The 14135-nt window shown below is 40.1% G+C and overlaps 1 protein-coding gene across 2 annotated transcripts in view; it reads left to right on the forward strand.

The window, feature by feature from the left end:
- FAM110B (family with sequence similarity 110 member B) overlaps window positions 1-14135 on the forward strand; it is an 83263-nt gene that overhangs the window by 50433 nt on the left and 18695 nt on the right. The gene's annotated exons all lie outside the window — the stretch shown is intronic.

The following is a 14135-nucleotide window of genomic DNA, read 5'->3' on the forward strand; positions in this document are numbered from 1 at the left end:
GTTTCAAGTTCTGTTGTAAATCTGACTTTACAAGGCTTTAATGCTCTGTGGGCTAATAAAAATTGCTCTAGGATTGAATGTGTGAAATAAAAAAAAATACTGTTTTTAATATATTTTAATGTTCAGGGTATTTTGTCATCTTTGATGTTTTTTCACCAAGATTGCATTGCTCTTGGATTTTTGAATAAATCTCAAAGCTTACCTTCATGTCTGAGGGAGGAGGGGCAAGAAAGAAAAGTAAAAAAATAAAAAGGCATACCAAAAATAGAAGTCTTGCATTTGCACAGTAAAGTTTAAGGTATCAACGTGAGCTTTTGGCACTGGAGAAAAGGGCATAAATATTGAGCATGAAATATAGTGTAATAATAAGTGATAACATTTTCACATGGTTGAAGTATAAGCCTTCCAGGAGCTACAGAGGATAAGCTGTAAGCCTCAGGAAGTCAGCTTTTCTGGAAGGCTACCCCTGTGCAGTACACATCTCTCCTTGTTTGAAACGTCTGGGGTGCTGAGCTGGAGAGGAAATTGTCTGACTTGAAATTTTGAGGGTTCATGTAGTTTTTGCATGGTATTGTTTCAAGGGTTCACCTGCTTGGCAGCTACTATGAAAATGCCAGCAGTTAGGAAGTGTGGTTAAAAATACCCATCTCCATTCCACATAAGCAGCAGTGGCTTAGAGGAGTTAGCCCTCAGCCAAATGTGCTACACTTTGCTCTTTAGGCAATCTTGGTGCAAGGTGTGCAGGGCTACCATAACAACCTGCTCCAGAAACCCCACTCCCTTCCCTTGGCGGTAGTGATGTGAGGAAAATGAAAACTTTAGCTCTGGAACACTGTGTTAGCATTTCCCTCTATTCAAGTGCTGCTTTGTGCAGTAATTTCACGAGTATAAAGTGTGCCTGACTATAAGCTGCAATTCTGGGTTGTCGGCAACGTTTCGTTCTTTGTCCATATATAAGCAACACTGGATTATAAGTCGCACTTTTGTTCGCAGCGAGGATCCGCGTGCAACTTTCACGAAGTTGCCATTTAGTAACAGAATCACGGGGTTTACTGGCTTGGCCCTGCTCGGGGCTGCTGCGGGCTCGCACTTCTGGGTTGGCAAATTTCTGAACTTCGTTCATATATTGGCCACTTTGGAGTATAAGCCACACTTCTGGGTTTCGACCAAATTTTTAGTCAAAATAGTGCGGCATATAATCGTGAAATTACTGTAATTTATGCTAGCTGTATTCAGTACTGGAGTTGTTGTTTCTGACTCCGTTGTCTAATCTGGAAGGAGAGGACTGTCACAAGGGTGACACCAGCCCGACCTGCAAGGCTTCCAATGGCCTCATCTGGGGGAAGGAAATCCCTGGAAGAGCATAAACTTGAAGCTAGGAGGGACCTGGGAACCAAGACCTACACATTTCTCTCATCCCTACTCCTTCCCATGTGTCCATGTGCTTGAAGTAATTCATTTCCTCAGTATGATAAACTTTCATTAGTGTTTGGTGACAGTAGTGTGCTACCCTTCTTCACCAGGTTGTGGTGTCCCAAGTATCTCTGGCATTGTTGTTCCAGCTGGTTTCCATGCACAGGACATGTTGCATTTTGTTGCTGTTGGGTGAAGGAGAGAACTGGGGAAGCTGTTGACTCTGCCCATCACATAAACCGGGCCACAGTGACCCAAGGGAGCCCCAGCAGTGACAGAACCTGTGGCACACAGTTGATGCTTTGGACAAGGGCTGTTGTTTTGTCTGTAATTCAGCCACATGGGAGGGACCCCATGGGCTGGGCTGGGCTGGGCTCTTTTGGGCTGGCAGAGATAACCAGGTCTGCATTGCTCAAGAGACCTGCCAGGGATAAAAGGGGAAATCAGTGTAGGGTGAAAGCAGCTCCAAAAGATAGTGTGGTCCTGTCACCTTGGTCCCTGGCAAGGTGGCCAGCTCCTCCCAGCTCCAACATGAGCTTAAATGAAGTTTGAGGCTGCTGGCTGTTTATCTGATGTTGATCATTGTTCTGTACATGCAATCGCAGAAATTAGGGATTCAAATATGGGGGTAAAAAAAATTTGTTTCTTCAGATTTTTAAGTATTGCCTTCATTCTGCATATGTAAGAAGCAAGCTATGGTGCTTTCCTTGTAGGCAAGAAAGTAGCTTTTCCTTATGTTAGACACTTGACGTAGAGAGGGAGAGAGAAAATTTAGGGGAGTTGTGAAACTATGCCCCCCTCAGATATACTCTGTGGTAAAAAAAGCAAAGGCTTTTTATTAGTATTCTTTCTCCTATAGCTAGATTTTCCCTTGAACACTTTTGTGTGCTGTATTGTTTACTTGTGTTTTCTAACTTGGGCTTAAAACCAGGCAACTGGGGGATTCCTTTCCCTAGTTCTTGTCCACAAGAAATTATTGGACAGGAAGGGAGAGAAGTTCCTGGAAGAAGTGAGGCAAGAACAGGAGCTTCAGGTGAGCACATCAGAACTTGTCCTAGAGAAAGGGAATTAAGGTATCTTTGGTGGTATGAAGGCTTTATTTGCCTCAAATTGCATCCTTTGAATTCATATCATACTGAAGTCTTGCTCTATCAGGACAGTTGTTTAAATGCCCAATATTTTGAGCATGCATGACAGCAAAATCCTTTTAAAATTATAATACCCAGTTGGAGTATATCTGGTTATTTGTTAGAACTGTTAGACGTAGGAGGTTTTGTTTTAGGAAGTGAAAAATAATGTGCCTGCTGGCAGCTGTGCAGCTTTGGTGTGAGGAGAACTATGCTGGATGGTTTTCAGAGGTGTAAAACAACGAAAAGTGTGCTCATTTTAACCCTCAGTGCCTTCTCTAGTTTCATTTCAAAGTACAGAATCTCTTAATGCAGTTTCTGTTCCTAGTGATGATTTAGTTAAAGGACAGAAGCACAGACAAGTCTGAACACAGATCAGGTGTTTGCTTTGGTTTTATGTGCTTTGGTGTCAGCAGTGCATGGTGAACTGACAGTGCAGCAAGTCCTGTGATAAATATCTGGACCATAGAGTGTCCCTGTGCTCCACCTTGAAATCTTCTGGGTATCCTGCTCTGAATGGGGTTATTACAAATAGTGAGAAAGCATCTGAGCAATTTTCTTCTTGGGAAGGGCTGTTCTGACTTAGCAGGAAAGGAGAGGGGCAGAAGCTGGTCTATGTTGGCATCGTGGTGCACAGTGGCTGCTTGTGGCTACCACCTCTGCTTGCATTGTGAAGGTCCTGGGATAGGTAAAGCCAGGTTTAGGCACACACATTTTTTAATTACATAACCCTTCAGGGGTGGCTTTGTATACTTATCTATTACCAGGTCAGAAAATAGGAGTAGTCTTACTAAGCCTTTGCCACATGTTTGTTGAGGTTGTGGAAGCACACAGTGAGGGCTCTTCTGCATTGTGTAAAAAGAAAGTTCTGCCTTGGAGATCTACTTATTTTTACTTTTGAGTATGTGTAGATTTAACTGAAGAACATGTGTTCACACAGTTGTGCTATTTAAGTTAATGTGGGGTGACTCAGTGTGTATTCACTGCTGTGAGCCCACAGCAACTTCCAAAGAACATTTTATTGTCTGAAGACAATGCTAATAATGGTAGCATTAAAACAGCATTGGAATTTCACAAGACAATATTCTGTTTCCCAGAACTGCCAAGGGACAAAGAGCTTTGCCATTATCAGACGGGGAACAAGAGCTGGCCTGCAGTGCAAACAGTGTGCTCTGCTTCTGCTGGGCTGGGGTGTCCTGCCCCTCTCTGCTCCTGCTTCCTGAGACCTGCTCCAGAGTTTGTCACAGCAGTGAGCAGCTCTGCAAAGCAAGCACTGCAGCAGCTGGCTGTGCTGAGAGCTATTGTAACACAGCCCCTTCCCTGGATGATCCTACTCTAAGCTACTTTCATCCAACAGGTGAGCTATCCACCAGCATCTTGGCCAGCTGAAAGGGCTGCAAAGGGCAGGCACTTCTTTGGCTGCCCTCACCTATCACTGCTCTGGTGCTTGGTCCCACCAGGTTTGCAGTTTACTGAAGGAGAATTTGGGATAGGAGTAGTGTTTTGCAGTTAGTACATTGTGGCTGCTATGGCATTCCCATAATTCACAAAGCAGTGATTCAGAAGTGATGTAGTTTACATTGGTTATGCATTTCTTTACCATGAACTTTGGTGGAGGGATTGTAGGATGAAGCCAATATGACTGTGATGACTAGTGGAGGGCAACTGTGCTGTCTTTGTAGCTGAGATATAGGTTATAAGTGCAAATAACTTGTTCATTATGAAACTAATAAGCATAACATATATATTATTAATCCTTAACACTGTCTCTTGTTGTGTAAAAACAATAATAGCTTCCTTATCAGAAGAGTTGTTAATTCTTGGATCCCAAAAACAAAGATGCAGAGGTGGGAGCTGTATGCATTTATTCTTTCATAGGAAATATTTAAAGTAAAACATTTCCATCCTCATAAGTACTCCTTTGCAGCAGGTTCCTGGTATGCTGGTGTAATAGTCAGACTGGATAGACATAGACAATAAGATGAGAAAATGAACCGAAGAAGAGACTGTTGGCAGTGCAGAGACACTGTCTGAAAACCTCACCAACCACATTTGTAGCATCATGGCTTACATTCAGCATCTGCAGTGCAAAGCCATTTGGAGATTCGCTGGTGGTGAGCACAAAGTTTGCTTCTCTGCATTAGTAACTAGCAGATAAGATAGCTGTGAATCCAGGCTCTGGGTCTTACTCTGAGCATCTTTAAGATGAGAATCCACTGAGTACTTGCTTCTTTAGTGGCTCCCGGGAGCCATGTGACAAAGTTCCAGAGGGTTGGGCTTTGATTTCAGTAGCTTCATTATGGAGTTGTGCTTATCTCTTAAAATGGATCCTTTCAAAAAGTAGTTTGTGTTTGGTGGAGATAGTGAAGAAAAGAGCTGATTTAAGGAAAATTGAATGGGGGAAGTGTCACATGTTTTGCAGTGTTGAGATTCCAGGCATCCTTGCTGTGAAAAATGGGAGTTTAATTACCCAGGTTTTGTGTGGGTTTGCTGAGTTGCTTTAGTTTGCTTGTCCTCTATCAGTCTCTAATAATGCCATTATTCACTTTCACTAAACAGAAAAACTTTATTCAGTGATCTCTGTTACTCAGTGTCTGGTGGGAATACTGGTACTGGGTTGTATCACTGCAAATATTGGTATATTCTTGCTTATACTGTTGACATAAAACACTGGGGAGAGTCAAACAGCCTAACTCAAAATTGCTTCAATTTTGTTTTGACAAAATCATTGCCTCAACATGGTATTCTGTGACCAGCAAGGGGCAGATAACATCATTATAGGACTGGCTAGTTCAGTCCACGTGATATTTACCACAGAACTTTATGGAGTACTTTCAGCCTGCCTAATATTTCCTGCTTATTTTCCCTGCCTAATACATGTTTCAGGGCATCAGAACATCTCCTTTGATTATGCAGTTTCTAAATAGCAGCATTTGTTAATACCTGTCACTTGATTTTGTCCCAGTATATCATGTGTGTCCCTGCATATCTGTATCACCAGTACAGAGAATTTGGGACATGTCTTCAGCATGACAACCAGGTTTGCATAGAATGGCACAGCCCATCAGCACTCTGTTTCGCCTCTACTGACAGTTAAACACTGGCTTTAGCAGCTTTTATCCTTCTCACCCTCTTTCCTGAACTGATTCCTTAATGCCGCACACAAAGCAGTCCTGCACAGCACTGCCTGTTAAGTCACTTGCCTTGCTGAATAAATTACAGGTGCCTGCTGCTAAATGGGAAGAGATGATGTTTTTCTTTCTCTACGTGGTTCTTGTTCTCTTCCTCATGTTTTCTTGATTTTCTCAAGTCATTCTGTTTTGTGTGCTGTTGGCAAGTAAATCACCAAGAGATGCAGAAAGCAAAAGAGCAGAGGAAATGCCCAGCGCATACTGAGAAACAAATATTCCAGTCTTTCAAGCATGGAAAAATGGAAAGAGGTGGATATAGATGGTGATGAATTTAAACATGTACTTATTTATTACTCTGTCTTCAATGTCTGGATCATCTGCTGCTGAGGAGAGAGTAAGACAAAGAAACACTTGATTTTTGGCACCACTGAAATACGAGTAGCAAGATGAGATCAGAGTATAGTACAGGTTGGAGTGGGCTTGCAGAGGTCACCTAGTCCATCCTGCTGACCCAATCCCATCTGATCAGGTTGCTCAGGGCCATGCACAGGACACTTTTGAGTACCTCCAAGGGTGAAAGTCCAGCAGACTCTCTGGACTTCTGTTTCAGTGTTTCACTTCCCTAAAATAAAAAGTTTTCTCCCCTGTATAATGCTGTAATATCCCATGTTGCAACTCTGGTCAATGCTCCCCTTCCTCCCTGTGCACCTTTGAGGACAGTCTGTGTCCCCTCCCATCAGGCAGTAGCAGATAGTGAGTAGGTCTCCCTGTAGCCCTCTCTTTTCATGACTGATCAAACACAGTGCCCTCACCCTCTCTTCCTACACTCCAACTCCTCACCTGGCTCTGGTGGTCAACATGGGTCTGGCACTGGGCAGTCTGTGCTGCTCCAGGCAGCATGTCTACAGAAAAAACTCTCTTCTTTGCTGCATCCCATGAGTACCCTGAGACTGGTTTCTCTTTTCATTTCAATTGACCTTAATTTCTTTTATTTTTTGACCTTTTTGCATGACATTTCCAAAATAATAGCATTTTCAAGTGCTTGCCCGGAAAGTGTTGTCACACCAAAATCTATGTATGATAGTAGAAAAGGAAAAAAGCAACTGTTAATGGTTAACTCAGTTGCTTGTATCTCTCATGATGTTCTTTTTTCCAACTATATCCATCCAGCAAGACTTCATCCTGACTTTTTTTCTTAAAGAATTTAAAATGTGTTGGCCAGTGTGAAATTAAATATTCTGCAGTCAAATGCAAACATCCAACCCAAAGAAGGCTACTCCAGGTCTATGTGTAAGTCATATTCTGTTAGCAAAGAAGTGGAAAAATGGCTCTTAAGTAGCTTCTTCTGTTGCTTCCCTATTTTTTTATATTAGGTTGCCCCTGCTATTTCAAGGGTTTCTATCCAGATCCTGTCTACTCTCACAGCAAATCCAAATACAATTTAGCAAGGCAAAGAACATTTGGAGACTGGCTCAGTGCCCAGAGCCTGGTTTTAACCTCTGCAAAGGCCCTTGTCTTTCTTAGCAGCACTGAGTGTGGTGTAGATATCCAACATTTTCTAGCTAGGGGAGAAAAAAGAAAATTTCAAGATAGAATGAATTTCTGAATCAGGTGTAATAAATATTGGTTTGAAAGAAGACATCAGATTGTAAAGGTCCTCAGCACCAGGATCAGGCATGCTTAAAGACCCAGGTTAATGAGCAGAGAGCTGTGGCACTTGATGAATTCTCATGTAATATTTTAAGATATCCACTTTCTCCCAGCTGAAAATTAACACACAGTTATTCTGTATATGTATTCTAAAATCATTATGACCATTAAATATTGTTTAATAGATGTATAAATTCTGCATGGCTAATTTAGGCTTTGGACGGCCTTCTTACAAGTATATTTGAGAATTCCTCTAGAATAATCCATCAACTCATCAAGGAGCTATTGAGTATAAGTTAAAGCAAATAGTATGTCAAGAGATTGACAACTTGATTTTATGTTATTTCTCACTGACTGAAGAAATTGGATCTGTCTCTCCATCCCTAAAACAAAGTAATCCCAGCACAATACTGAAGCACTCATGAAGAGCTGTTGCTCATAGCATGATGCTCCTCTTGGAACTTGAAATAATGTGCATCCCTTTACAAGGTGCATGAATAAAATATTAGAAAGGTAGAGTTTGTGACCCAGTTAGAAGTTATGTGCATGATCTCTTCTCCTTGGTTGAACTGAGGCAACAACTAGAGTGGGGGATATCTTTACACACAACAAAACTTATCTTAGTTTTTCATTTTGTTTCTTCTAGTGAAAGGGTCATTTATGAATGTGTGCTCTTTTGATTTAGGGCTGAGCATAAAATAGCTAGACATCTGAAAACTTAATATGCACAGTGAAATTTAATTAGGTAACTGCATAAAAATCAAAGGGATTCCTTTGTAGACAGGAAGCAAGAATCCCCTTTTGGAACTTGCAGCACATGTGCAGCTAAGTCCTGTTTTCATCTCCCCCTCTTCAGCAAGAGGTGTTAATAATAGATGCGTATGATCTGCTGCCAAGGGTGATGGGCCAGGGATGTGAGGAGGAATGAACTGTATTCCTTCCACTTGCATGGTGCCTTCTTCATGTAGCAAAAGTGCACAAAGTCTAGTATTCCAAAAGGCAGTTTTCAACTTTGTGCATTCCAATCTGATTTGCTAAATTTGGTCTCCACAGACACCAAGCACCTATTCCGTGGTCACAGTTTGACTTTTGGATGCTAAGTACCTCTTGAAAGTGTGCACAGAATTTCTGAACTTAGGCTTAATTAAAAATTTCCATGAAAAATATAGACCTAACTTTTTCAGTACCTAAATTTATCTTTTTTTTTTTTTTTTGGTGAAAATTATTTTAAAAGTATATCTGTTTGTAAAAACAGTTTTATATCTATTATGTGGACTAACTGTTGGGAAAGATAATAAGCCTCAAATGTGCTCCAGTTATACCTCTCCAACTTAAGTTATTTATTTAAAAAATTGGCCTTTTTTTTTTTCTTGGTAGATTAGGAAATACTAAATAAAATTAGATTTGTTAAAAAAATTGTTCAATGTTAACTCTTGGAATGAGAGGCTACCTGCAATATTTATGAATCATAATTATGTGAAACTAATTTAAAACAAAAAATGCCAACAAAACACAGAATCAACTGGGTTAGAAAAGACCTTTGAGATAATCACAAAAACCGCTATGCAAGTGAGCAAACAGAGGATTCCATTATGGGAAACACCAGGTACACTTTCTGAGCAAGATCACTGACACATCCAAATTGAATATTTCAAAGAAACCATCACACTCTTTAAATCACCTTTTGCTGGCAGACATCAAAGCCAGCAAAATTTTCCAATGTTTCATTCAGGCAAAGGTCGGCGATGAATTGAATTTCATTGTCTTGAATATTTCCATTTCTCTTTTTGATTGTTTGGGGTTTGTTTTTGTTTCATTTTTTTCCCCTCTATTGAGGTATTTTTTTCAAAAAAAGTGATGAGATTAATATTTTTGCAAAGAAAGATGTTTCAGATGTTTAGGAGTGTTTTAACTTTTTTTTTTTCCCCACTCATGGGAAACATGTTGGAATTAAGCTTTTCTATGTTGTGCAACTTGCAGTTCCCACCTCCTGATGTATTTATGCACTGTGTGCTTCTCAGCAGAGCACGGGCAGCAGCTTTGAGCTCCCTTTCTACTCATTTAAAGGTTGGTGAGGTTGGGCACAGAGCATTCCTGTCTGTGTGCCTGCACGTGTTGGTGTGTGGTCTCCTAATTAAGATTTGTTGTCATCCAGGTAGTTCAAATGAAGTTTCATGTGTGGTTTTCACTTTTCCTGTTGTGGTATTTCTACGATTTTAATGTTCAAGGACGAGACTTCTCTGAATCTGCACGAAGGCAAAAAGCAGAGCAGCCATAGAAAGTATATTTAAGTATAAATATTTTAGCTTTTCAGAAGATGCATTTAGTTGGCATGATGTTGCCTATCTGAAAATTGTTTTGTAATAATTTCATTCCACTTTTCTTTCATTTTTGTTTCCATCAGCAAGGCAAAACAGTTTTTGCTTTAATTATTCTTCATTAAGATGCCTATCTCTGAGATTAAACTGAGATAAGCTTCGGCAATTCTCAGATTGTGGCTGTCTAAAGAGGAGCCAGGCTGAGGGAGCAAACTGCCTGTTTTCCAGCAAGTAAAAATAGGAAAAATCAGCTACACTTCCTGAATCCTTACTACTGTGCCTGCATGCACAGGGCACACTACGCTTTTGAGTTAAGAGATGCTGAAGAAGATAGGTCCTTGAAAATGCCTTTGAGAATTTGTTATGTGTCCCTCTGCTGATAATATCCAGGGACAGATGTCTCTTCCATTCTTCAGATGTATCTCAAATAAGAAATCCAGATGTTAGGCTGGCCACTTTCTTCATTTTCAAATCCTCACTGGGCTCTTGCTTACGTGGCAAACACTTTGGTCATTCCTTCCTTTGGGATTTTTAAATTTTGAATATGCAATGCCGGTCACAGGACTCTGAGATTCGTTTTTCTCATACCATGGGTACTTTTTATTGTAAGAATATTGAACTGGCAGGGGACCAGCTAAAGGGATCAGTGGTGGAATGAGATGGAACTTTCAGTAGTTTGTAGTTATGTTTGCGTTTCAATGACTCTTAGGTCTAAAGGTCTCAACCTTTATTATTTATTAAATAATGATATTATTTAATGAGTCTTCTAAATGTGTTGTATTACTGGAGTGGCCTGGCACCACTAATGGCAGGAGCATTTCTGTCCTGCCAGTACCCAGCCTGGGTGTGGTTGTCCCCAAGTCTGTCTTGAAAAGGAGTATCACTCCTTCCTGAACAATTTGCATATCCTTTTGCTTACCAAATGGTCAAAAATATGCGTTTCTAAAAAATGGTAAAAATGTTTAGAATTTATCTAGTTACAAACTTAAAGATGCACAGATCTTCTCATACTGGTTGTTAAAATTTTCCACTTGACCTTGATATCATCAGCAGATAAGAGATTTCCTGTTGAAATTAGGATAATGAGCCATTGCAGTATGCCAGCTGCCCAGCCATTGTGGACTGTTTTTCTAGGCGTTCCAGAAGGATTTTTTTGAGAGAAATTTGAATGAGTGTGGGGTTTTATAGAGAAAAAAGCTACAGAGAAATGTCAATTCAGAGGAGAATATATAATTAAAGAAGTTAATATTTTTTTACAGTCTGAGTCTAGTCCAGAGTTTCTTATCTTGGTTTGGGTACTCCCTGTCTAGGTGTGAGGCATTTTCTGCCCTTACAGAGGAGATTAAATCTTAGCTGAAGCTTAGAAGGGAAACCAGCTTTGTGTACATCACTCAGTGTCATCATTTTTTGTGATTTTGAGAAGTCTGATATTAGCTGTCCTTATGTTGTTTTGGATCTCAGATGGTTTAGAAGGTTTTTTTTGTTTTTGTCCTTTCTCTTACTTTTCTCTCTCTCTTTTTTTTCCCCCAAAGAGATATGAAAAGATAAGGACATATTATATTCATAATAATATATTCATACTGAGGCCATTTGCACCTGTCTAGTAGGAGCCAGTGACGAATCAGTTCTTCACACATCTCAACCACTGTGTGTTTGGCGCTACATCAGCATATCTGTTACTGATTTTTAAGAGAAGTACTGTGGGGGCACTTAATGTTCCTAAGAGAAAGTATTGAGGAGATCAATCTTTCCTCTTGGAGTCAACCAGGCTGGATGGGGCTTTGAGCCAACTTGGTCCAGTGAAACCTGTCCCTGGACATGGTGGGGATGTTGGAACTGAATGACCTTTAAGGTCCCTTTGAACCCAAACCCTTCTCAGATTCTGTGACACAAATCTGCTTGCACAGGCCTTGATAAGTTACTTAAAGGGAAAAAAAATATCTACAAAAGAGTGTTAATGAGAAAGGAGTGGAATGGTGACTCTGCACAGCTGTTGGTGCACACCATGTGCCCCACTGTGCCTGAAGCAGGTCTGTCCATGACCAGGAAAAACCACTGAGCTCTCAATGGTAACAAACATTTACAAACTCTACTTGCATCCAGCATAAAGCTGTACAGCAACATATCCTGCTGTATTTTCATCTGAGTCATACAACTGCAGGAGAAATTAAATCCTGGGCCTCCAGATCCAGGAAGAAATCCAAGAAATAATTAAGAAGCACCCAAGAGTCAACTATAGTAGTTGTCAGACATAAGTTGCCTTCTTGGAGGCCAAGCATTTGGTATTGGTTTATCACAAGTGGGTTGGTTCTTCCAGTGCTGGTCTTGTATTGTATTGCAAATTCCACAGAAGGAGTAAAACAAGTAGAGTCGGTTTATCTCTTGTATATTTAACATCTTCCTTTCATATTTTCATGGAGAAAAACAAGTGCATGTAAGTAGTTGGTGGTCTTTCTGGGCTCTTCTGCATTGGAACTGAGCCATACAGAGAGGTAGCTGGAGTAATCAAAATTTGATGACAGGGGTCTGGCATGGTGCTTGCTGAACACATTGGAATTGCACTTGCATGAGTAATTAGAACTTTAAAAATATTCATGTGACACCTCTTATGCTAAACAGTATATTAAATTGGGAAAGTAGGATCTGGTGCTTTTAACTATCCTAGTAAGTCCTTGCTCGTAAATTCTACTGAAATTTATGCTATATTCTTCATTTTCTCAACCTTTTCTTGCAGTTCCACATTAATGTTTAAAAATACTCACTTCTCAGCTCTGTTAAGGGTGTTGTGTTGATTAAGAGACTTGTCTGAAATGTGATGCTGAAGGGCACTGTCTTGGGCGGATAAAGTACTGCTGGACATCTATTACCAGAACAGTTCATCTTCTTAAACAGGGCAGTTAGTACATGGATCTGCCTTGGGCTGTTCATCCTACATCTACCAGAGCTGCCTGTCTGAGGATTTGCTGTCCTGCTGGCAGAGTCCTCACAGAGAATTGTCCACTCTACTGCTTCACAGTCCCATGCATGAGACATGGAGTCACAAGAATATTGTGTGTTACACTGAAGAACTTATACAGTCTGTAACTTAGACAGCTCAGAACTTGGTCTGCCTCCACATCACTCTATGGGCTTTATCCATTGACAGTTCTGTCAGTGCACCCTACTCTTGCAGATGCTGAATGGTATTGTTGGGATTTTGTTCCATGGTGTGAATGATGAAACCAGTCATGTACTGAAAGCTCCACAAAACATGTATTTATGTATGCACATATCTGTTTGAGGTTTGTATGTATATCTTCTTCAGTCGTTTCTGTCCTGGGTCCAGAGCCAAGCTCAGTGAAGCCTGTGTGGTGTGTGTTTTCCTGGTGGTTTCACAATTTAATGGATACTCTCTTGGGAAATCCTTGAGACCTGGAGCAGTGTGTTTATTGTGGCACCAGAGGATTATGTACAAGACCAACTGCAGTGTTAATACTTCCACTTTTTATTACTGTGACCTCTTTCTAACACTTAGAAGATAAAATGGGCTATACATTCTTAGCATAGTGTACACTGGTGTTCACTAAACAACATATTCCACTATATAGTTCCCACTGACATTCATATCATAAATGTGTCTGTTTGAATTACTACTATTGGAATAAACCATGTGTATGTGAATTGTTATGTCTATACACTTGTATCATTTAGAAAGTAAAAGTGTGTTCTTGTTGGTATGGGAAGAAGAAAACTCATTTGTGCATACACTTATGTGGTAACTGTGTTCTGTGTTCTCTTAAAAACCATTGTGGTAGTGGGTCTTCCTCAACTTGGCATTTCTGCCCTTCCGCTGCTGTCACCAGCCTCACAGCAGAGAGGAAAACTGCTTCTCCCTCCATCACTGCCTTTTTCAGATGTGTAGAAAGCTGCATCCCACAGCAGAGTTTTCCTCCCAAAGAAATACACTGACTTATTTTTCCCTACCTACTGTCTACACAAATGCCTAATTACAAGAATATTATCTCAAAATTCTAAAATTATGTGCTTTTCTCTCAGCCAATTTATTGTTAAGTTATTTGTAATCATTTTCAGCAAGTGACACAAAATACAAAGGTTTGAGGTTTGTTGGGTTTTTTTTCTGTGTAGACTTTAATAACTAGGTTAAATCTCCAAAAAGTAGCTAATAATTTTGTGGAGAAAAAGGAGAAAGTGTTTCATATTAAATGAAAGATGTATTTATTGATTTGGCAGGAGTAGTGTTTTGTAAATACAATACTGCCATGGTTTAAAAAAGCATTGTCAAAAATAAATGTTTGAGAAAAGGGAAAGGTTAAAAAAAAAGCAACATTTTTACATATAGATGTATAAAAATTAAAGAGTAGATTTTTTTTTAATGCTTGTTGTTGTTAGCTTGGAACATATCCTCTCATCCCTCCCAGCAAGGGAGGTGTTGAGAGTTTTTAAGCGCACAAGTATTTTGTTCTTTGACCTTAACTTTGAGTGTGGGAAAACAGATC

Source organism: Catharus ustulatus, chromosome 1 (genome assembly GCF_009819885.2).
Source record: "Catharus ustulatus isolate bCatUst1 chromosome 1, bCatUst1.pri.v2, whole genome shotgun sequence".
Classification (NCBI taxonomy): domain Eukaryota; kingdom Metazoa; phylum Chordata; class Aves; order Passeriformes; family Turdidae; genus Catharus; species Catharus ustulatus.